Raw genomic sequence first — 25,345 nt, forward strand, 5'->3', positions numbered from 1 at the left:
AGATTGGGTGTAGGGCCTAAGTGCTTGCCTCCTCCCTTTCATCATCTTGCTAATTGCGAAACCTATTCTGCACCATAAGAGACAGCGATACATTTATGACTTTGTGGACAATTCATGATTATTTTATTCCATTTCTGTCTATAATGAAAGACACCAGTACTTTGCTCCTCACCAGAACATGCCTGCCAACGGGGTCAAGCAAGGAGGAAAAGCAACTTAATATTTTTCATTGACAAACACCATTTCAGTTCGCTTCTGTCCAAAATCTTCAAGGAGATCTCTGCATGACTTTCCCTCATGTGACTCTCCAGTCCTACTCATAAACTCAGAAACTCTTTCCATGCAGGCATACCCTTTGGCTAAAAGGTACTCATAAAGAATCCAAGTCCAGTCAAGTCTATTGTATTTTCACCCCCTGCAATCCTAGTTTACCTAGACAGGACAGCTGGTAGAAGAGGGAGGTTAAGCTCCCTTCCACAAGGTTCCAGGCAGGCCCAGGAACAAACAATTTATCTCTGTGCCTTGGGCATAACAGCAACACAGCACCTACACCCCTCCAAACCTTCACCTCCAGCCCCACGATCTCACCTCATTCCCATTACCACCTCCAAATGGAAGAAATCAGGTATGGTGGCTTGTTCTAGCCAAAACTAAGCCCTTCAACATTTCAGGCAAGATCTGAAAAACATGAGCTTGCAGCCTTCCAGGCAGACATGCCATCAATAGGGAAAGTTTGGCAAAAGCTGCAGAAGATCTACAGGTCCCGACTCACTCTTACAGTCTTATCACCATGCTGACTCTCTTGTTCTCACTTCCTTTTTATCTAGTGCAGTATCATCTGTTCAGCGGTGTAACTTCTTTTCCGCTCCTCTTCCCTCCCTCTGCCTGAGCACACAATAGCTTTTACACACGCCCAACAGCGGGAGCAGGAACAGAAAAAAATGAAAAGGCCTGAGAAAAAGAGAGGTTGCATGCACTCATCGGACTGTTTCTTGGATAGCAAGAAGACATGTGTACAGGCCTAGGTCAAGTTACTACAAGCTTTTTAAAGCTTACTGAAACAGTCCCCTCTTGGCTGCAAAAAACTGCTGTGATCCTGTTCTCAGAGGCAGCGTGATCAATGATGTGCATTGTTTCACAGAGATACCGCTTTGGGGCCTACCAGTGCAAAATTTAATGTCACTTATACTGACACCAAATACTAGCTCCACGGATGAAAAACAGGAGTACAAAGCATCAGCCAGTGCATCCTGCCAGAAAATCCTGAGGAGCAAAACACAATGGAGCACAGGCATTAGGTATCGCTGAAATGGCCCTCAAATAGGAGCAGTATTCGGCACAACTGTCTGATGCTGAGTTAATTAGGCCTGCTGGGAGGCAGACATGTTACCTCCAGCTTGGGGCTATCACAGGGTTGTTATGTCACCCTTGAGAGTCGAGCTAATATTTTGGCTCAGTGTAATGTGGATCCCTAGCACCAGCTCAAGGTGACAGCATGCTCCACTGCATGGTGTGGACACACAATTAAAACTGCAGGTGTAAAAGAGATAGCTGGTTTGATATTTCTCAGCTAGTGAATGTTGGTTTTAATTATTTTTCCCCTCCAAGATAGAAAACAATATTCCCTAAGTTCCAAAATGACTTGGGGCTCATTCCAACAATGGACACGCTTTTTGTAGCAGTTAAACACTGCTAACTTGAGTTTAAAAGTCAGCCCTGACTATATCTAAATCCAGCTTGCGGCTTTGAAGCGAAGAAGAAAAATAACAACCATTGAATTCTCATCTAACTGGTGCTTTCTAATCATCACAGATTTCCAAAAACCTTGCCTATAATTATGATCAAGAATAAGATCAAGTCCACAGCCTCAGCTTCTTGTCTGCTTTTGTGCCTTGAGATGAGGACTGGAAGAAGTGGTCAATTTATGCAAAGGTGCACAGAGGTTGGGAACAGACATTTCCTTATGCTTTCCCCATCCTGTCCCTCCACAAGGCCTCCCCTCAGCACACGCTTTTTTTTTCCTTCCTCCTCCAGCGCACTTGAACAGAGACCAGCTAGTTACAGCCATGCCCAGCAGCCATAGAGATGCAGTGCAGTGCAAAAACAACTACTTTGTGGTTGGTCAAAAGGTAACCTGTGCATGCAAAGTCCAAAACAGGTATGAGCTGAGCACAGATAACTCTGCTTCCTCAACTCCCAAAGTTTTAATCAAAGCAAACACCACAAATCCAGCTCTAACTACACCTTAAAAAAAAAAATCACAAATTTCAGCCATAGCTGAAAGATTTCTTCCAGCCCTGTTGTACTCTCCCAGATTAACCTTTAAAGCTTTAGCCAGCCTAAGCTAGGCTGCTATTTATATATTACACATCATATGTGTCAGTATAACACATGATAGAACAAAATACAGAGAATGAGTACTATAAATCCATGCAGCAACTCCTGCATACCGTGGTGACAACACTGCTCCTTCTCAGCCTATGTTTCCCCTCTCCCTTCAGCTCTTCTTCCAGAAAGACTGGAATATAAACAAGCCATGCAACATGTTCTGGGGGTCAGAGTTCAAGGCATTTTCTCCTCATACCTTCATTTGCATAACTGAAAAAGTTAATGTCAACCTGAGCTGCTCTTTCTGAAGGAATAGAGCATCATGGTTTTGAGTTAGTTTGCTTCTTCACCTCCTTTTAAACAACAAAAACCACAGATACTACACAATGCTTGAGAAAACAGAAAATTATTAATAAATATATATATATCCCACTACAACATCAGTTACTCATTCACACCCACTGTTCTTTGTCCATGAGTGCCTGGAGAGTCAGAGGCTTGAGGTCAAACAAACAATCCTTCTTAGGTTTCCCAGTGAGAAAAGATGGAAAAAAGTGTAAAGAGAAAAGGCTGGAAATACCCAGATTAGTCAGGTTTCAAACCAGCTCGGTTACAAATCACAACAGCTCACCATTTTTTTCCCCTAGAAACCATGATCAATCTAAATAAAGGCCCAACCAGAGAATTTTATCTGTATTACACGTGTACATTCACTACAGCATTAAGTTCACCTTCAAACAAGCCACACTTTGTCTTCTAATAATGCCTAGGATATCTAAAACATCCAGCTCTGGCTGATTTGGAGCTAGTGATTTAACCTCAGCTCTCACAAAAATAGCTGGGAATTACAAAACTCATCTACCAGTCAGCTTGGGGAAAATAAAGAATAATCTCAACCCTAGGCTAAAACAAATCACAAAAAAAAAAAAAAGACCCAACCACATTCACAAGCAAAACGAGGGCTCCCAAGGGTAGAGGGAATGTTTGGTTTGGGTTTTTTTGAAAAGAAAAAAGATAACTGAGAGAGCTGATTTATTTCCTTCACTACCAGCATCTGGAGAATGAAATGCTCCCCATCTACATCAACAGAAAGTCCCAAATAAATCAGAGTAATTTCTCACTTAATCATAATAGTATAAATCCTGATCTGTACTGGTGTCAGAATCTGTCCCTGAAGAGACACAGCTGCTTTCTGTATGACTAGTTTTCACAGTAGCATTTGCAAGCCCCAGTCATAATTAAGTCCAAATATGCACAGCCAGCCATCATCTGATGCCACAGGATTTTTCAACAGAATTTTTAGCCCTCATATTTTAAAAAGCAACATGTTACATGGTACAGGTTTGTGTGAATTAAGAGGCCCAGCAAGAAGGTGTGAACATACTACCAGCATACAAAACTGAATGGTTTAAATTTTCATTTAAATAACATGCAAAGCACGTCCATAGTCAGAACCCCAAACCTATTAAGTTCACTGATTTCTGCTGTGTTGCTCCCTATCTTGCCTCAACTGCTGGGAAAAAAAAAAAAAAAAAAAAAAAAAAAAAAACACCAAAAAAACCAACAAAACACCAAACCCACCAAAAAACCAAAACCCCCAGCTGTTTGAGAAGGAATTTACCCCAACAACAGATTCTGCAAGTCAATCTACTGCAACAGAGAGCTCTGGGATTCTCAGGAATGCAGCAAAACAAGTCAGTGAAAAGTGTGAAGCTAAATTAATTCAGGGAGGGAAGAAAATGAAGATAAGTGTTAGCACTTACCCCACAGTACTACTAAGTCCTGGAAGTTTCCCAGGGCAGCGATCCTGCCAGCTCAGGAGAAAGCTGCAGGACATTAAGTTTGAGCAGCTTCTCTGATAACATTAATAACTTACAATTCCAGTGCTCTCAATTCAGCATTGCAATGAATACATCCACATTGCCTTTGGATCTTGAAAATTAATCATAATACACACCTTAACTGCTAACTATTATAAGAAAATAAACCCAATCTGACAGTGCCAAACCGGAAAAGCTCGAATATTGTACATATTAAGGCTACTTTCAAAAGCCTGCTTTATATGTAGCTTTGTTTTCTTAGCACTACAGCTCAAAAATATTATTTACAATAACAACAACAAAAACAAACCATAAGAAAAGCTCTAATGAGCAACTTCACAACTATGAGAATGTTTTGTGGACATAAAATGTTTTTGAGCTAACACAGAACTGTTGTACAGGTTGTAGCAGAGCCTGTATCTGATCCCCTAAAGGCTTTTAGTGTTTTGTTTCATTTCTTAAATGTGAATACTGGAAAAACTACCACCTTGAATATCCAAACAGCACTGATCCTGAGAATTTTGAGAGCTATGAGATACATAGCATAGTTGAAAAACGTAGTCCTGAGGAACATTTAACACAGCACGTAAAGTCCTAACTGACATCTTTTCTGCATGGGAAAGGTTGCCAGTAAGTCCATGTTTAAAAAAAAAAAATTATTTGTAAGGTAATGAGTTTTCCAAGGGGAACAAAGACGTAGGTATATCTGACTTGAGCAGAGTATCAGTAATTGTGTGTTTCCTTATACAAAGATGAAACCAAATTCACAATAAAAACCCAGGACAAAGTAGCTGGCTAAAAGACATAAAACCAGAACTGGAATTCTTCACAGAGCAACTGTCAGTTGCTGTAAGGGAACTCAGCTCCGTATGGAAAAGTTGGCACAAGCTCATTTACATATTTCTGTGTATACAGAGCTATAAAACAACACTACAACAGCCCATGTTGCAGTGCTAACTTTTAGTGGGTATTCATCCCATAGTAGAGTTGTTAGCCCTGAATTTTGCACCTTAAGTTTCCTTACCTATACCAGAGGAAAGCTAATCATCTCTGATGGTAATCTTCAATTGCCATCTGTCTGGGAGGAAAGCTGCCTAAATTAGTCAGTAGGGAATGCTGGGAAAGCTTATATGCTTTTCTCAGTGCTACATAGAGATGCCCATTTAGGACTTTTAGACCTCAATCCTCCCTAAAGGTTAAACACAACCCATTTCCTCCCCAAAACTGAAAATTGATGTATCACTGTTCTGAGGGTTCTTTCGGTTGGTTGTTTTTTGGTTGGGTGTTTTTTGTTGGTTTTTTTTTAAAAGGACAGTCACCCCTAAAACTGAGGGGAGTCAAAGGTGCGTTTCACCCCACCCACCCACATGAAAGATTCCCTTTCACGGTCTCACAGCCCTACTGCTGGGGTTGCCCTGTACTGGCTAAAATGCCTCGGAGCCCAGCTCCGAGCCAGGCAGCGTGCGGGCAGCGGACAGCCTTCCTGCCAGGGCAGGCTGCCCACACGCACCCCGCTGCACCCACGGCTTCACTCAGCACCTTCTGCTGCACGTCCTCAGCTCCTCCACCAGTTTGTTACTTTCTAAGCCAAGTCTGATTGCTGTTAAGTGAAACAGAGTGTCTATTTTTGCTGTTCAATTCTCAGTTTCAACAGCCCTTCAACGCTACAGCAAAATGAATGGGAGTTTCTTCAGGACTGTAGCATTTTTAAATAGATTAGCTGCCCTCCTCTACCCGATCTTTGCTGAGCGTTGGATTTGGTCAGGCTGTATGTGCGAGTATCTCCCTGAAGGTAAGAGAGTGATGGGGTAAGCCCTGGGACACCACCGGGCTCACCTCCCCGGGAGTCACAGCAGGGCGATGGACTTCTGTGGCACAGATCTGCTCTTCCAGAACCAAACCGGCCCACGCTGCAGCGGGGATAAAACAAAGTCTGGTATTTAGTTCAGCATAAAACTGGAAGTGCTCCAGAGCAAGAGACAGCGTAAGCAGGACCCAGTGTTGCCTACTGACGTCTCTTCCTTTTTAACGTGAACACACCAAATCCAGCTCAGTCTCCAGCATCACCATGTCCTATCAGATTGCTATTCATGCCACAGATGACGCAGAATGCCATTAGAGCATGAAATGCAGTAAAAGGCTTTTTGTTCTGTTACATCGCATGTGTTCTTAGCATGAAATGAGATTTATGCAATCACAGCCTATATGCACGGGTGCGTGCCCTTTCTTTCCTTCCCTACAGAACTGTGAACCCCTTTGGCTAATTTCAGTCAAATTTGACAGGAGATTAGGAACTTAATGCGTTCGAGACCTCAAGTTTTGCAAAAATAAACAGGCAGCTGGGTAGAACAAAGAAACCCTATAAGCTCATCTTTCATTAAAGATCAGAAAGTTTACATGGAGAAAGACATCAGAGACCTGGTTTCATTACATCTGCTTGTCACACAGTTGTGTGGCCCAGCTAATGTAAGAGCCTCTGCCCATTACAAAAAAAAAAAAAGCTAAAATTTTGAAAAGCCTTGCACAAACATATAAGCATCCAAATTTCCCAAAGCAGCTGCCTGAAATTAAACATTTTAAATATCCTTTCCAGTCACCTAACAGATAGTGCTGGCTGACTTCAGACACCCAGCTTCAAAAAAAGTCACTCTGACACCAGGCAGTATTTATTATAGGAACAATTCTCTGTGAAATCTGAAGAATGAGATGCATATTCTATTTCACTTCACTGTTCCTTCCAAAAAGCTCTGAACAACATTCTCAATTTAGATTAGAAATCTCTAAACTAATATAAAACCTAAGGTTTGAGGCTAAGCCATCTAAGAACCAATGTCCCAAGCTGAAAATAAATTATGGCATGCCATTAGCACAGAAGAACGAATGAAAATAGCTATTCCATTCCAATTGCTCCAGTGAAAACGAAGTAACAGCATTTCCTTAACATGTTTTGTAAGAAAAGGCAGTCAATCTTGAGAAACTGTGCAAATGGTATTTACACTGACCAGTATTTTATCCATCTGGCTACTTCAAACCCAGTTTACACACCTGGCCTGTGCTCCACTGCACAAGGTGAGCAACACAGGCACGAGAACAGTCTGCTATGTCAGACCCATGTCCATCCAGCCCACTAGTCTGTCTCCAGCAGCGACAGACGGAGATGCTATTGAGGGACAGCACGTTGTGGACATTTTGTGGTTCATTCCCCTTGTCCACACATCCCCCTCGCAGCACCTACAATTGTTTAGTACGGAGGATAACATCCCTGCCTACTCCTTTTAGCATCCTTTTATGGACTTGCCAATGTCTGCACTTGGGAACCAGGGCAGAAAAAAGGACAGGAAACCCACCAAAGGAGACTGAAGTGGCACTGCTACATCAGAGCTGCTGAACCACGGGGCGCTTCACTGACACAGTCCTGAGGCCCTTGACTTTTTGAGAATGGGGAATTAAAACTGCCACGGGTGGTTACCAAATTGGGGAGGGAAGGATAGGCTTATATAGCCTTCGAGATTCTCAGCTGAGGCAAGTAACAGTCACCCTGTTTCATTAAATATTGCAAAACATTTGGGCAAGCAGAGCTAGCTGTAGTTTTCCCTTAACTGTTTCCAGCAAAAACCAGGCTTTTCCCAGCTAACCAAATGAGAAGGCAGTAACTTGTCTACACAGGGGCACGATCAAGACTAGCTGCCACATGCTAGCAAGCCTCGTACGCATTCACCAATACGGACAAATCCTAACTTGCTCTGGCGCTTCATCAAGTCGATTTAATATTATGGCTCCATTTAATCTTGTGCAAGTGTTCTGTTCAAACAAACCCCACAGGGTATCTACGCCACTAACCCTCCTCCTGGTTTCAGTCCCACACACTGCCTTCAGACTACCTGAAGCACTGTGAAGATCAAGGTGATAGTGTTTCCCGGGTGCTCAGATGTGACACTGGTGGAGGAGGTAGACAGGTTCAAGAACTTCAAAGAAATGGGAAGTATCCATTTTGACTGCCAAAAGATGAACAAGGTGGTGCTTTCATTCAGCAGCAACAGCTCTTAAGCAGCAAGCACCTTTGTCTCTCCTCATTGCAGGGAGGAAAACCCGCAAGTTCCTTCCCTGCACTGACCCTTGTGTTATGCTAGGGGTGCTTGTACGCTGCTTTCCCTAAACAGATCATTTCCCCCACACAGGTCATCGTTTAGCCAAAAAACTGTGTCAGCACAACACAGCTCGCAAAACTTCGCTGCCCAGGAGGGAGCTACATAAACCAACAACTACACTGGAAAAGAGAAAAAAAAAAGATAATGGCAAAACCACAACTTCAATTCCTTTCTTACCCTGGGAAAGGGACTCCTCCTCCTCCATCCTACAAGCGATATCATTTGTATTTTATACACACACACATTCTGTATTGACTATTAAATGGCCACTACATGTGCATATTTCCCCTGCCTACCTCTGCTAAGGCTCAGGGTAAGCTGATGACATGCTCTTCACACCACTCTCATTTCACTGCTGGCCACAGGACTCTGAAAAGCAGCAACGAAGGAAAGCAGTGGCCGGCCACCACTGCGCTGCAAAACTGTCAGTCTGCAGATCCAGCCTAACAAAGAGCTTTTCTGAGCCCTGCAGCAGCTGATCCTTATTTTAGTCTTTCTGACCTGTGCTCAAAGGGCTAGAAACTGGTTTTTTAAGTGTCAGTTGAAGAGTCTGTGGAAATCTAAGACTGCTAGCCACCCACCTCACATATGAAGTTTCCTACTAACTAGTGGCCCAAAAGAAAGCAATATTGCTGCCAGGGGAACGGACTATAAATCAACAGATGTTAAGAACAACTTCAATGGTTAAGTCTGAACTTCACTTCATTCCTGTCTGCTCTTTAAACCAGTTCCTTGATTATTCCATTCCTGCCCCCCTAACAGGAGGGAGCATCAGCTTTGTGGCTCCAAGTTTTCCAGCCTTCCCTTCCCAGCCAGGGCAAGCAGGGGCTATTCAAGTTTTTGCCTTGCTCCTCCTGGCTCCCCACGGATGCTGGAATGTAAAGAACAGCTCTAGCACAATGTACTCCAGCTTTACTGCTGCTGCCGGGGCTGGGGGCAGAGGCAACACACAACAGTTACAAGCAAACTTTGGGTATTATGTGGGGGACACTTAAAATTTGCTCACTCTGTTGCAGTGCTGTAAAGGGTCTGCCTCTTGAGATGTCACAGCTTCACTTTTGCCATCAAGACCAAAGAACAACCGACTTTGAACACTGAAGAGCCACCCCACCCAACCAAAATGAACTTTAAAAGGACATGATGTTTTAAGATGATAGGTACAGCACATAGAAAGAAGCACTACAGTATTTTACCACATTCTGCACCTGCATTTGTTCAATGCATTTTTCAAAAGGTAACGATACCACGTGCAAGCCACATGTTCCCTATTTTTGCTTCATAGCACACACTAGCTAATGCTGCCCATCACTTTCCAGCTTTTTAACCTTTCTGTACAAATAGCAGCTACTGATACCGGCGATTAATACACTGAGCTGCAAAGTGAGAGCAAATTCATACTGAAAGGTGACTCGCAAAGGAAACAGCTTGCACATCGCATGTTCCTTCCGACCTCAATACACATCAAGAAAAACTGAGGTTTTAGGTTTTTCCGTAGAGCAGGAGGATGAAAGAAAGATTTCACACTTCGAGAAGTTCACATGCCAAGTAATAAAATAAAGAAGTTTTATTTCATTTCCCTTGAAGACTATGAATAGGAACAGAAGTAGTCATAAGTAACGTAGCAAAACTGGAAGTAGAAGAAAGTGGATTAATGGGGAAGTTCAGGGGTTTTTTTCTGCTACAAAGCTCTTGGTCTTCTGAGTAAACAGATGGTAGAAAATAGAGACTCTGAAAAAGAAAAAACCCTGTACACTCAGTCACCCCATAAATTAACTTCCCAATATAATTTACTAGTGTCTCTATAAGGCTAGAAAAATTGATGAACGAATTATTCAAATGAATGGCAAATGAGTTGCTGCAAGTTTGATAAATTAAACTCCTCTTAATTGCACAGTGCACATTTCAACAGATTTAGCTAAAGCAGTGCAAGCATCTGTAAGGAAAGATATCTATGAAAAGTGATACTTCAAGTTATCTTGAGACTGTTCCTAAAACGCACTTAACTAGGGAGCCACAGCAGAGTATCTCATATAACACACGGTAAAAACAACCTTTCATGCTTATAAGTAAAATAACCTTAATGTTAAGATACAAAGACAAACAAAGATCCTGTGCTACAGCTCAAGCTATGCCATGGGAGAAAAAAAATGAAAGCCTTTCCTCACAAGCCTCTTGGAGTCAACGGCATGGACTGCCTCATGGAGATTCACAGTGGTCTTGCAAGTTGTATCTTCAAACGACCCATCTGACTGCATTCTCTTCCAGGCCAAAATACCTGAACCCCCAGCGGCATGTGAAGCAATACGCAAGGAGCAGAAAACCACAAATCAGCCAAAGCAGGTTTATGAGAACTTTCCCAAGCCTGTCTTGGGAGGATGGATCAAACCTTTACTGAAAGGCACTAATCATGGCGTGCCCAGAAACTAACAATGAAAACAAGACTGGAATAAAAGCATTAATGGCACAAAGAAGCTATCGTAAGAAAGACTATTCCCACTCCCTGCCACCTTCTATCCAAAAATGATCACACGGGAAAGAAACCAATCATCCAAAATCCTCTAAAACTGCCTCTGCTTGTAAGATTTCCAAGGTCTGAGGAGGTGGCAAAGGAGAAGAGCACACGGTGCATATCAAAGTAACACCTCACCAATCACCTTGTCTAGCCAAAACACCACAACTCACCTATTTCCCCACTTCTTTACAAGTTAGGTCCCAGGCACTTGTTATCTTCCCACCAGCTTCCAGGTTTTGCTGTCCTGCCTACACACTCCACAGCTGCTCCCACGGGCGCTTCCCCAACAGGCAATTGCTTCCGCAGAGAAATTTTCCTCCTGATTTTGAAAACAGGGTATTTGGGCACTGGGAGTTCTCAGGGGATGATTCTTACATACCACAAGCAGAAGTCCCCTACAGCCACGATGACCCTCAGGGAGACCACGGGATTTACCCACCTTTAATACTGCTGCTTTAACAAACAGCTCTAAGCTTAAAGAGTAACTTAATTGACTGATTCAGTTCAGCGGAAAGACAGACATGCTAAAGAAGCAGGTACTGCAACAAGCTGGAAAGAAAGATCTGTAGATTTATTTCATGTAGGTGGGAAGAAAAACAAGGGTACAGCTGGTGCAATCTTACATATGGAAGCAAAGTTATTTTAGTTTCAGAAATATCACTTCTGTGACCAAATCAGTTAGGAATATGTCCAGAAACGGATGGGTAGGAAGCCTCACTCCACACACATTTCTTTTTCCTTTAAGCCCACCCTGAATTTAGTTTTTTTAAATTTAGGAGTGACCAGTGTAGTATGGCATTCTCCACAATAGAAGTTATATATCTTTATGTATAACATTTTTACACAGTTCAGCTGCAACAGACTTGCCAGGTTAAAACAAGTAATCTCATGCCATCGCAAAGTTCGTCCTTTCTTTTGCAACCACGCTGTATGTAAGAACAGCTCGGCATAAAGCGGGTGAAGAAGAGACAGGCAAAGACTGAAGAAACCTGGACAGAAAAGTTTCACTTGGGTAACAGGAGCGCAACAGCCACAAATCCCAGTAGATCAGCTGTTCGTCTCACTGGAGGTTTTCAGAAAGGACAGCAGGACTGATCTCACAGCTTGCAATAGCTAAAATAGAAACGCTGCCCTCGCAGCCAAATAATAATCCAAAGACTTTAAAAAAAAAAAAAAATGCGGAGAACATAAAACTTCCAGGGTTCGTTTCTTCCCTACGCTACAAGTAATGGATTTGCATAGCTTAAGGCAAAGCCTACCCACAGAGCCATTGTTCCTTCCCCCAGGCCTTCGGCGCTCCCAAGGGGCAGTCCCTCCCGTCGGTACCCCGCGGAAAGGCAGCCTTCATCGGAACCTGCCCGCCGGCAGCCATGGCAACGCCGGGGGACGGCCAGACCCGAGCAGCTTCGCCGGAGCCAGGAATTCCCCCCTCAAATTTTATTTACGGACCGTTGCCGGCCGCCGCCAGCTCTGCCGGGAGGCTCCCCCTGCGCGGGGCCGCCCTCATCCCCCCCCCCCCCCCCCCGCCCCCGCTGAACTCACCGACACCCCCCGGCTGAACTCACCGTCGGCAAACGGCCCGGGGGCGGCCCGGCTCGTGTCCGCCTGCCGCCCCGGCTCGGGAGCGGGGCTGCTTGCGGGAGGCCGGGGAGAGGCGGGCGGCTGCCCCCGCCCCGCAGGGGCCGCCGGGGGAACGGGGACGGCCCCTTCCCTCACCGCCTACCTGGCTTCCTCCCGGCGGCTGCCCCCGCCACCCGCTGGGGAGCGCCCCCCCCGGGGGGGGGGGGGGGGGGGGGCCTTCTCCGGCCGGGGGCGAGACCCGGCCCCGGGCCGCGCCTCAGCCCGGCCTCTCCCCCGGCGCCGGCCGGCCCCAGCACCGGCCGCCGGCCTGCGGCATCAAGCGCCTCCGAATGCCGCCGGCAACCCGGGCGGCGCCGCTGCAGCTTCTGTCAGGCTCATCCCCACCGGTAACCGGGTCCCCACCGGTAACGCCCGGTAATTTTTAGCAGGAAGTTCCCAGGAACCTCTGGGAAAGATCTGGGACATCTCAGCAGCTCTCAAGCCGATTAAAATTGTGTTCTCTTCAAAGGAGGCTTGTAGAGGCAGGCTCCATCCCTCTGGAAATTCAATTAATTCCTTGAACGCTTTCGCCGAGGAGCACGCTGAGGTGTCGCACAGCCGGTCTGCCGTTGGATATGGGCAGTGCAGGGAACAGCGGCGGTGCGGGCAGCTGCTGCCATCCGCGCTCAGCTGCAGCAGCTTGTAAAACTGAAAGCATGCACAGACCCCACAGGAGTTAGCGGGAAGCTTTCCCGTCCGAAATAACGCCAGAGCGTGGCGAGAAGATGTCTCAGGGCAGAAACGCCGGCAGACTCGGGATCGAGCACTGCCAGCGTACCCGGCCCGACGGGTTCAGGCACCATCCGTAAGATCCTCTCAAGCTATGCCACAGTTCACAGGGTTTACGTTTTCTAATGCGGGGGTAATCACTTACCGGTTGCCAACGGAGCAGATACTTAAACCAGCAGAGGACAGAATTTATCGCTTCTTAGCAAGGGCCGTCCAGGCTGTTGTTGGCAGCCTCTGGGGAGCTCCAGCCTTATTCCCGCTCGCTGGGGTTCACGATAAAGGGTGGAGAGGAGAGCTTGTTTCAGCTGAGCCTTATCTGCAAGAGAAAACGTAAAAGGCAGCACGTTCAGTGCTTACATGAGATGTTAGTTGGCTGGAATCTGCTGAAATTCCTCCTCGATTTATACCAAAGCCTTCCAGGGGGAGGAGAGGCTCACGTCAAGAAAACTAAAGCGCTGCTCCGTCTTCCCCCCAGCAATGAGCGTATCTTCTCTGGCTGACTTGCAGCTGGAGCCGCAGCCACTGTTCCTCCTCCTCCTCCTCCCCTGGGCCGGCGCCTTCCCGCTCCACGCCCGCCCTGACAGCCCCGCAAAGCGGGGGGCAGCGAGCGGCCCCCGCCCTGCATGAGCCTTTCCAGCCTCGCCAGCACCTCCTCAGCTATTGGAATATGGAGCTAATATGGAATTACCAGCTAATTAACAAACCGATTGTGCCCTGGCGGGGGGCGGGGGGGAAGCCAAGCAAGCTGAAAGCCTCAGCGGTTCTTCCAGCTGCAGGACTCTCCCCTTCCCGAGTACCTCACCCCCCTCAAGGGCTGCTGCCGGGGGCAAAATGGAGCCCCCACCTCGTGTGACCCACGCCGGAGAGAGCCGCGGGGCTCCTAGAAAATCTTCTCTCCGCGCGGGTCTGGGCAGTGCTACTTGAAAAAAAATAAGTAATTCTGTCAGTGATAAAGGTTGGAAAAAAAAAAAAAAAAGGAAGTCATTGTCTGGAATCGTGTGCTGCATCGATGTTGTATTTTGCCCAGAGCAGTATATTGTGCTAGAAGAAATCTGACGGGGTGTTAATAACTTAATTGTCCTGTTTCAAACGTTATGATCCTGACCACTTCTGTCCCGAAACTTCTCTACACAATGCCTCAGGGAGCTTGCAGTATCTTTTTAGCATTGTATCAGAACAAGATGCTTCCTTTATTGGAAGAGCAGCTGCTAGGTTTTTTGGTGGCTATTGCTGGGAAGGACCAGAGGTGGAGTCTGTCCTCAGCAGCAGATTTATACAACCTATATGTACATGTAATAAAAATAACAGACTAAAATCAGGGAAATTTTGTTTATCCTTAAGGGACTATCCCACTCTGTAGCCTGCTGAGATGGCTTTCAGTGTGTTCTGGGCTGGGAACCAAAGTTCAGTCCTTTGTAATAGGTCTTGCCTTGAGCCGAAAATACCTTCCTACTTTTGCCCCTTCTCCCATGAGGTTACTCAGATCATCACCCTTCACATCCTGGCCTTTACAAAACCAAGCTGCTTCAAAGTATATAGCTAAATTATCTGCCTTCTAAAATGAGTTTAACTCTGCTCTATCTTTTCCCTATTAGCTCTCATCTCTTCTGTCCTTACCCTTCAATTCACCTAAGTACTATAGGCACAAAACCAATTAAAATTCTTAAGGTTGCACAATTGAAGGAGCCAGAAGTTAGGAAATACCAGAAGATGGGTTATGTGACTTCAGTCCCCTTGCTCATACACTTCTTGACAGTCTTAAATTACATAGTCCAGCATTATTTTGTTCTGGTCTTGCTTGATTGTGCAAGGCCTCGCCTTTATTTAGGATACAGGATGGATTTACTCTTGGGATATGCCAGATTTTTACAGAACAAGATGCCGGGACTATTCACCGCAGAGGAGCGTAGGAAATCTTGAGGAAATGGATGCTGTTCCTGCCTCTGTTCCAGACAGGATGCGTGTGCTGCAGCTGCATCTTTTGTGCATGAGTTCATGGGCATGAGCTCATTTCACACTAGCTAACCTGGGTATTGGTACCAGCCTAACGTGGATCTTGGGGCAGGCTGAAAAACATCGTGGCAAAGAACAGGAACGTGCTGTTAGCAGGACTGAGCCCCTGGCTCAGAGAGGCCAACTCGAGTTACCGACGCACCTCTGAAGCTAGTTAGACATGCAATGTTCCTATGGTCCTACCATGGGATGACTTAGAAGAAATCACTTGATTTTACAGCTGGATGGAAGTTATGGGCTTGTCAATTTTCTGGGGGTCTTACACAAGTCATCTAACTCTAGGAAGAGCTAAGCATTCTCATCTGCAGCCAAAGACCATAGAAGATGTAGTGCTGTGAACAGAGGACCTGTTGCTGTTTCACTCCCTTGCATTAAAGGCAGTGTGTGTAAGAAATACAGAGAGTTGTATCTAAGATACCTGAATACGTCTCTATCTGGAATATACTGCAAAATCCCAAATTCTAACTACATTGGTCAAGTAATGTAATAATCTAATTTGTAATAATGTAATTTCACTTCAGTTTCTTCTGGCAACTGTAACTGTCCAAGACCAGCAACAGAATGAAAGCTGGTGTTTGTTGTCATCTAAATATGTCAAACTCAATTCAAGGATTCAAATGGCAATTTGAACAATTAATAGAGTACAAAAAAATTTTTGTTTCTAGGTGTTTTCAAAATGATCTGCACAAGCAAGAAGTTAATAACTAATCTGCAACACCGATGAAAGTATAGGGAGTTACTTTTCTGAGATATAGTCTATTGCACACAAATGGTATCAGCAATGATTTGATAACAATGAGTAGCCTTCAAAATGCTTCAGAAAAGGATGACTAGCAGGAAGTCAAATGAATGCTCCCACAAGCAAAAACAATGCATGTGACCAAAAAGTCAACATTTTTTTTTCTATTTCAGTTCAAAATCAACTCTCCTGAGACACAAACCTCTCCCCAAACCAAACATAAAAGCCACAGAAACCTTTAAATGCAAAGCAATAACTACAATAAATCCAAATGAAATGGAGTCTCATTTAAGTTCCAGGAGAAAATATGTGGTTCCCTAGTCACTACTAAACTAAGAAAATATTGCAACCAGACTCTACTTCAGCTTGCAAAACCAGAGAAAAACAAGGATAAAAATTACAGGAAATGGAAGGAAAAAACTGTTGAACATGGGAAAAGCAAAACTGGAGAACATGGAATAAACAGGATGGAAAGTTGCAGCATCATGACAGTGATTTCCTTCCCGGCAATCCAATGAGCAAGGTTAGTAATCAGGCTCTGTGCATGCACCTCTGGGCCTAGAATTAAAATGCAACAGAACTGTCCCCCTTTATTAATTACTTTAGGAGATGAATGCATTTATAGAAATGCAGACTGTCACAACATCCCTTCTCCACTCATTTTCTAGCTTTACTACCTCCCATCATAGATCCTACTCTTCTGTCGTACCGTGAGAACAGCCCCAAGTCCCCTACATGCCCAAATCTCTGCTACCAAGCTCCAAAACCTGTCTCAGCACAACTCTGTTTCATAGAGTTTCTCTCAGCGCCCTTGCCCCATATGCTAGGGACTGCTCTCCACTGCACTGACCACTCAAGCTGTAGTAAGCACCAGTCCTCACGTAGCTCCTTTAGTCACCGATTTGTGGTTGCATGATATTTCTTCCAGACACTTTTTGCCAGGAGGGAACTTGCTAAAGCCTGTCCCAGGAGCTTTAAAAAAAAATCTGGTTAGTTGCTACAGGATGTCTCCTCAGAACCCACAGCATTTGTCATGAGTTCACAGCATGCAACCCCCACCTAGTTTGAGGTCACTTTTTCAAGACCTGGTCAACCAAAGTACTACATTAAGCTGTGATTGCTCTCATGGTCCCTAGGGACTGCTTTTTTTGGGACGTGCAGAGTGCTTTCTCTTGCCCCGGGCTGCGCAGCGCTCCTGTACTCTGTCTAGGAGAGATGACACAAGCAAACAAAACATAGGATGGCAAGAAACGTCACGGAGGTAAACCCAGGTAGGCTGAGACAGCCTCCCTGCCACCCAATCCAATAGAGTCCGAAGTGGTGAGCACATTAGGAAGCCTATTTGCCAACCAAAGTGAAGCCCTCAGGGCGTGTATCTATACATAAGAGCATCTGCAAACCCATAAAGAAAGACATTATCCAATAGGCACTAAACATCCTTGTGCTTCACTAGACATGCGCAGAGGAGGAAATAGGTCAAAACACACCCACTTGAAGAGCATTGCGAGCAAAAGAGCAGGCAGGAGAAAGGGAAAAGGTTTGCAAAATTATGGAAAGTGTGTCCTGAGGAGCTAGTGGTTTTTACCAGGTCAAGAGCAACGCTAAACCGCAGATTCCTCCCCTCCGCTCGTTACCTTGTTTCCATTAAACTACACTGTCATGTGGAACTCAAGATTTAAGTTTCCCACTTGTCCCCCCTACCCTTCCAATGGACGCCAGTATACTGGCATGACTCCACCTCTACGTATAACCCAAACTGGAGTTTCACAGCACTGAAAGCAGCCCTCCCCTCAGGGAAAAGGAACAAGAGCTGATGCCTCCTCCCCTGGCAGGAGACAAACCTCTCAAGATCCAGTCCTCCCACCCATCTGACAGGGAGGTGGCAGCCCCCTCCCTGTAGCTCCTGGGCACACACTGGACTGCTGCTCACAGAGGGCCTGGCTGTGGCATCTGGCACAAAGGAGGACTGGGAGAAGGTGGAGCACAGGAGAGAGAAAAAAGCCAGGGGCTGGCAGGGTGGTGGGAGACCTTCCTCTGCAGTCACAGTGCTGGTGCCAAATGCAGACGGGCCCTAAGCTCAGGGAGAACAAGAAGTCCTTGAACCTGTGGCTTTGGGTCCCTACCCACTCCACCTCGTGTGCTCATATGACTGACATAAACTTCTTTTGGAAGATGAAATACCTGTCCTTTTATGATAGCTCGGTCGTTCCTACAGTACCATGCCAGGACTCACTGCTCCTTGTCTCCTTTCCAACAAGAGGCCCGCATGTGAGATGCCTTTGCCATTTTAAGCACAGCTTAATGCCCAGCTTCTTTCTCTGCACATTTTATGAAAGAGAGCTCCCTGTTTTTCCCACTGGCTCCCCCCTGCACAGCCTATCGTTCTGGCCTCTAGACCCCCAAGTTTCTGTCCTGTGTCCTGCTGGCTTCACCTGCACAGCTGAGTCATTATTACAAGGCTAAGGCAGCCACTGCAGCTCTCAGATATATAACCTTTCAACATCAAACTTTCAGCAGCTGTTTTCTTCACTGCTTCTTTGGCCAGTGACAACTGTCCTAGATTCCTTTACTGGTTTGCAGCAGCCAAAGATCTGGGAACAGGTGCAGAGTTTTTCTTCCAATCTTCAGATTGGGTCTGTGCTTGAAAATATGATGTAGCAAGACAGGACACAAAACAGGGCTATAAGAGTGATACAAAGAGCTGTGATTAGACTCCAAGAAGGAGGGTTGGAAGGCCAGGTGAGCCACTGTAAGTCAGGAATGGTATGCCAGAAGCTACTAGAAGCCTTGTCATACGTGAACAGCAGGCTCATTTCAATGAGACAGACACGGGCTGAGACAAAGAGAGCTTTGCATGTTTCTTACATTTACGAGTTCAAGCTGCACTCAAAATGTTGGATGTAGGTACAAAAGCTGGGAAACTTTTAAATGCATTTCTTCCCATGACTGACTTACCCACTTACAGCTTCTGCCAGGTAATGACCATTGCTACAGGCCAAACGGACACTTGCAACAGGTTGGAAGAATCCAGTAAGTACCCACACAAAATGGGGCTTGGTGGCACAGGAGAGGGAACCCTTCCTTCATGGCACTCAAGGCTCAACAGAGCAGCCCTACAGCAGAAAAGGCTGGCTTGGTCTCTAACGAGGGAGAGGAATAGCTCATGGAGAGGACTTTACTTTTTTACTGATCTGCTCCTGTTCCAAATGGGAGCCAGACCTGACCCATGCGAATATAACCAACAGGCCAATATCCAAGACATTTGCAATCTTAGTACAATACTCCTTCTATTTCAATGTTTAACATTTCAACCAGACAAGTGGAAAACATCAAGTGATCTTTGCAATTTATTAAAAAATAAGCCATCTGTCATTTAACTCATCATCATTCAATTCATCATAAAATTCCCCATTGTATGTGAACAGGAAGCTCCACTTCCAGCAGCCCAGACCACCTGCTCACAGCCTTTGTTTTTTGGGGGATGGTTGGTTTTGGTTTGGACACCTCACTGAAACCTGGCCTTTCTTGTCTGCAGCTAAAATATAATGGTGCAAGAAGAGGTCTGTCACTGAAATGTTATTATAGAAACACTACTGGGAATTGTGCCATGGTCAACTTTAACTTCCCAGGTACTATTTGGGAAACAAACGCTTCTAATAATAAACTTGGGCCCAGCTAGCCATGTGTACAATAGCTGCCAGATTTCTTCTCAGTAGTCACTGAGACAAAAAGAGACAACCCCAAATTAGTAAGTAATGAAGACAGTCAAAAAAAGCTGGTCATAGAAAACAGCATTGGGCTGAGTACTCAGCAACCGTTTCCATTCACATTGAACAGAGTAACAAACAGAAGCAGGTTGGTAACTAATTTTTCAACTTCAGAAGGGCAAACTGTCAAATTAAGAAAACTCATTAGTGAATTTACCTGGACTGAAGTGCTGAAAGTCTTGAATGTGGAGGAAGATTGAAATATATCTCAATATATCTAGATCAAATGTATAAAAACTATCCCATGTATATATTCCAAGCAAGAGAAAAATCTTCTTGGGAAGCACTTGAGGCCTGAATAAGAAAAAAAAAAAAACCAACACACTACAGAGAGGTTCTTAGTAGTCACAAATAGCAAACAATCCTGGTCAGCAAATATTGTATGGTGTAGAAACAGAGGTGCATAGGATTAAGGCCAGATTTGTCAAAAGTCAAATGAGCTAGGACATGCAAAAGACAATTTGTAAACAACAAACAAATCTTCAACCATTCACAGAAAAGAAGAACATACCTTAGGTAAGATAATATTTCTCTTCTACAGGTAGGGAAGCACTGATGCAGATGTACAAAACTCTAGTGTTTCCCCCAGAACACAGTATATGATTTAGGCTCTCACACTTGAGAAGAAAACAGTTCTGGAGAAGATGCAGAGAAGGGTTACATGGAGAATGGACAGCCTGTCTTGTGAGAGCAGCTAAACAATGCTGGCATGAGAACAAAGGGGTGCAGGCTGGCTGCAAATTTAATTAATTCCTTGCCATAGCAGAAACCTGGAGACTTGTTAATGCCCTTGCTCTGCTTTCTGCCCCTCTGTCTGTGGCACATTATCCTTTAGCTCTTTGCCTTTTCCTAAAGGCCTCGTTTGTTGTAAAGCATTGGAAAGGCACAACATAAATTGGTGGGGTATGAAGGAAATGTTTTATAGATATTTTTGAACAAGAAACTTGCCGTGCAAAGTTGCATGGCCATGCCTCAGACCTTCCAAGCCCCTGAGTGCTATGGCTCTTCTGGTGCAAACTCTCTCCTCCTGCTTTTCATATCCACTCCCATAAAGAACTCCACCTTATTAACATCACACTCAGGTCTGGCAGTCATCACCTTTGGTCTTGCTAGAGAAAATATCCCCTCTTTCTTGGGAACCTACTTGTACCCACCTTTTTTTGGGAACTCCCTCTCCTAAAAGGCAGAGGCATACCTCTAGCCTTTCCCCACTTTGTGGAGTAAAGTCTACTTAAGCCAGCCAGCCAGGAATCAGAGCCTGGGGCTCATCTCCTTTCTTGCACCTATAAAAACCAAAGACAGCTACCCTTCTGGGTACTTAAAATGCCCACATGCCTGTTACATGTAGTTGCCTGTGGCAGTGGGAAGACTGAATCGGATGACATCAGTAGTCTTTTTGGTCCTGGTGAGCACTCTTTAACAGTGAGACTGGAAATTAAAGGAAATCATAAGGATAATCATGAGTGAAGTTCAGGTGATCCCTGTTGCAGCACAAGGCAGGGCAACAAGCCCTGCTCATTTCCTGTAGATTGGCAGAAGTAAGTCTAAAGCTGGTACCTGCACTCTTGATGGGTGGGACTCAGTATGCCTCTCCTCTTGTCTTTGCCTCTATGGTATTTTTGTCCATGCTCTGGATCTGTGTTATAAGCAGGAGAATGATGGTGATTCACCTGAAATTAATGAAAACAAAAATTTTACAGCAGTTCAGTATACAATAAAAAGGCAACGTCCTCAATCCAGGCTCAGTGGTGCTTAGCCAAATTGTGCTGTATAAATAATTCAAACGAACCTTTAGCTCAGCAGAAGAGTCTTGCCTGTTCAGTCAGCTCTCACTGGGTAAAGGCTAAAAGTACTGGCCAGCAGCTTTGAGACAGCTCAGGCCCTTCCCCCTGCGCTGGCCTCGGCACAGGCTTGAACTACACTCTACCAACTATATGCTACTGCAGGCATATTTAACCTTGACCCTTAACTAAACGTGGGCTCTTCAGCAGTAGTGACAGAACACTCGGAACTGGATTCCAATTTCCATGGAGACACCAGGTTGGCAAGCACAACAATGGGATCTGAAGCAAAAGCCTCGCTACCGCTACCGTCATTAGCAGAGAGGTGCAGCAAGCAGCTTTCTCCCCTGCAGCTGACTCTGCAGGGAGCACAGGGTCAGGTTACATCTTCAGTGCCTATTTTAGGAGTATCTTGGAAGCAGCAGACTCCAGCACAACGATGCCACTGAGGTTTCACAGCCTTGTTACAGAAATTATGATTTGTTACTTGGTTTTCTTTAGCTGGAAGCGAGATTTAGAAAGCAGATACAATCTGCCTCAACATACTTTTTAAGCGTACAAGTCAGTGAAGACTCATCAGTGTGAGATTCTCCTCACGTAACAGGCATCGTTTGAAGCCCTATGGTCTTTCACCTCTCTCCTTCCCTTAAAAGCATGGAAGGGCTAAGTCAGAATACCTACAAAGTTTTTTGTAACTGGCCAGTGTTCATAGTGACCTAGCTGAGCAGAGGCTGCAAACTTGCTCCTTCTCTTACAGAAGTATGACCAGAATTAAGTAACTTTCAGTTATGTTACTCTCTCCCTGGCACAGCTGATGCTTGCATCATTACTCGTGCTTTTGAGCTGGTCGTTGAACTTGGTATGACCATGTGGAAGTGTCTGTTATCTCCAGCAAGCACAAGTGAAGCCCAGCTGTCACTGCAATACAAGCAGTGAACCAGATGTTGCCCTTCAGTTATTCTTACATAAATCTAGATTTCATGTCACTGAAACAACTTTTATTGAAATCAATACAGCTAAGAGCAGAATCCACCTCATTGCTAATTTTAACAAATTTGCTATTATTTTTTTCCCCCAAGGATTCACTTTTTTTTTTTCTTTCTTTTCTATTTTAGTAATAGGGAAGCTCAGTTTTCCAAAAGGCCTTTTCATGTTCTTGTGAATATAATTGAACCAGAGCCTATTCTTGCCCTGCAGGCATATAGGAAGAGGGAAAAGCTAATTACAGAATTAAATTACCTAGGACAAACAGCCAGTTTAGCAGCTATCCCATGAGCTAGAGCAATTTGGGTACCAGAGTATCTGGGATGGTCAGAAGTCTCTATTCAAATCAACTCTAATGTACATTATGTAATAGATTTTCAAAATAGTTCTACTTAAATAAATAGCTCTGTTAAGGACTTCCCAATACAGTGCTTGGTAGGAGCTGCTAGGAAACAGCCTTGTATCCCCACAGCAAACAAAGACAATCTTGATGGACTGTTGCTTGTAAGTTTTGTTTAAACATATAGTTAGAGCTGAATTGAGAAACCAGAGGATGCTTTATAAAGTGAACAGCTACATTTAAGTGACAGAAAGATTGATCTAAAATGAACAGCAGAGTCCACGTCCTGCAGGTAGATGTGTCCTTGTAACTCCTCTGATGGTACAGAATGGTGAACATATGGCACAAACATGACAGTTACCCCAGCGCTACCGTGCCACTGTTGCAGTCATGAACAGTGATTGACAATAGAGAACAACGATAGAGAAATTTGAGAGCAGAATCTGAAACATTGATACTGCAAGTCAAAAGGTCCACTTTATTGGAAAGAAGGATTCTGTGACCTTTCCAGAAGAGGCAAATAGCCTGGGACACTAACACTTGCAGCAGCTGCATGCCCTTCATCTCTTAGCAGAAGCAGAGGTGGTTTTTGCAGAAGTCACATCAAGGACTAAAGAAGTATTTTCAGAAAGAATAGGACTCATAAGACTACCTTTTCCAGATGAAGCTTCTTTGCCTTTACCCTTTCCAGTGTTTCCAATTTGGTACTCTAACCTGAGGCTGTTCTTCCAAAAGGGATTCATCCACTGCTGTGTCTGCTTGTGAAGACAGTGTTTGAGCTCGTGTGGTAGGTAACACAGCCTGCTTTCTGAACAGGTTTTCTTCCATCTAAAATGCCTGCGAAGTGGGTGATTACTAAAACCTTCACACTGACTTAACTATCACTTGTCACTAGAGCTTACCTGATAATTTTAGAGTGCTCTCTTAAAATTTATCAGTGTTAAGAAGCTTCCACAAAATAAATGCAACTGAATGCTGTGATGTACCACTGAGTGGAATCTTTTTGCTTTCTAAGAACAAAAAGGGTGATTTGTTTCCCCTCTTCAAAACATGTGCCTAGTTGTCTTGAACCAAGACACCAAACTGATGCCACATAAAGGATGACATATATCTTGATTTTTCAGGTCTTTCAGATCAGTAGGCAAACACAGAGGAAGAAGACTAGGCTACACGAAGGTAAAAAAAAAGCGTGGCTTAAAAACAAACAATAAAAATTCTTGAAAAGTTTTTTTTGACATTGCATAGGTTTAGTAAATTTTTTCAACAACTATTTCCTGTTTTTTGACAATAACTTCTACTATGTCCAAAGTGTCTGAAAAAAAGAGAGTTTGAGCCAACACTGCAGTTCAGATGCATCATGGTCCAGATCCATCTTTGACCGCTGGGGTCTGTGGGTCCTGTGGGCAACTGTCAGATGACTCTTTTCAGAGTTTAGGAATAAGATGATCAGGGCGAGCTGTAGCTATAAAACTGAGGAAGGGGATCAGTTTTGTTTTAAGCCAGCGCAGATCTAATGTCAGCATGAGACACCAAGAGGCAGAAATTCTGTGAGAAAATCTATATTAACTGCCTCTGACTGCAGCCGGTCACTGCTGGTGACGTTCCCTGGGATGTTCAGCCGTCGTTATGCAGACCTCTTGCTTTTCCTCATCTACAATTACAGTTGTGAGTGAACTTTTAAGGAATACATTTCAAATGAAAAACAAGAGGCACTTTCCCTTGGGATCCTGCTTGAACTCTTGTTGGTTTACTCATTGAGCTCCTCAGAAGTTCAGTGACAGACTTTGGGGAGTGCTTCTGGTGTCTTTGCCTGCAGACAGCCTACTAAGCAGATTTATTTTTTTTCCCCCCAAAGTCAGGAATATCAGGAGCCCTACAGGTCCTGGCAGCCTTCTCGGGAATTGACCAGGATTTTCAGATTCCATGCCCTAATAGTCTAGAAATCAGAGAATCACAGATGTTCCCCTTCCTCCCCTGCCGTCCCACTACATGGGCTGAAAGAGAACAAATTCACCCCAGCTTCTATGGCAAACCCAGGGGCTTTTGAAACTGGAAGCCTGCACTTTCTTAAACTTCCTCAGTCCTAATTCATTGAAATTAGCAAACCAACATTTTTCAGACTGCTGTTCTGTGGAGACCTTAGCAATTATCTTTCATTGCAGTTTGGAATGAAAACAGAATTGCTGATTTTCGAAGTAATCTGCAATGTGAATTTACTGTTCTCTCTTCCTGCCTCTGGTTTGGAAAGCGTCAGAATTGTCTCTTTGGAAAGACAGATGGGCAAATGCAAGTCTGAACAAGAAGTAATTAATAATTGTCTGCAGATCTTACAGTGGCTAGTTTGAAGATGAAAAGCCTCTGATGGATTAAAAAATATGCATTTGCAAAAATGGCTCTAACCTTTACCGTAAAATAAAGTAAAAAAAAATATTAAAACTACAGTGAAAAAAATCATATGTGGAGATTTGAAAAAGTGTATCTAGTATGACCACTGTTACAGCTTGTTCCACCTTACTATAGTGCTTTTTTAGGGATCAGTTTTAGTGAAAATGTTGAAGATGCAA

General features: G+C 44.4%; 1 protein-coding gene across 8 annotated transcripts in view; it reads right to left on the reverse strand.

Annotated features, from left to right (window-relative positions):
• ST3GAL6 (ST3 beta-galactoside alpha-2,3-sialyltransferase 6) overlaps window positions 1-25,345 on the reverse strand; it is a 79,808-nt gene that overhangs the window by 30,848 nt on the left and 23,615 nt on the right. For 3 of the 8 annotated variants that reach the window (XM_074852096.1, XM_074852084.1, XM_074852076.1), the window contains 3 exons: window positions 21,234-21,346; window positions 19,834-19,970; window positions 13,303-13,473 (listed from right to left, as the gene is read on the reverse strand). The gene's annotated coding sequence lies outside the window, so the exon portion shown is untranslated. Of the gene's footprint in view, window positions 1-12,373; window positions 13,077-13,302; window positions 13,474-13,564; window positions 13,746-13,861; window positions 13,875-19,833; window positions 19,971-21,233; window positions 21,347-21,465; window positions 21,603-25,345 lie in introns of those variants that run through there. The other 5 variants (XM_074852091.1, XM_074852105.1, XM_074852132.1 and 2 more) reach the window with 5 other exon arrangements.

This window comes from Strix uralensis, chromosome 2 (assembly GCF_047716275.1).
Source record: "Strix uralensis isolate ZFMK-TIS-50842 chromosome 2, bStrUra1, whole genome shotgun sequence".
NCBI classification, from domain to species: Eukaryota; Metazoa; Chordata; class Aves; order Strigiformes; family Strigidae; genus Strix; species Strix uralensis.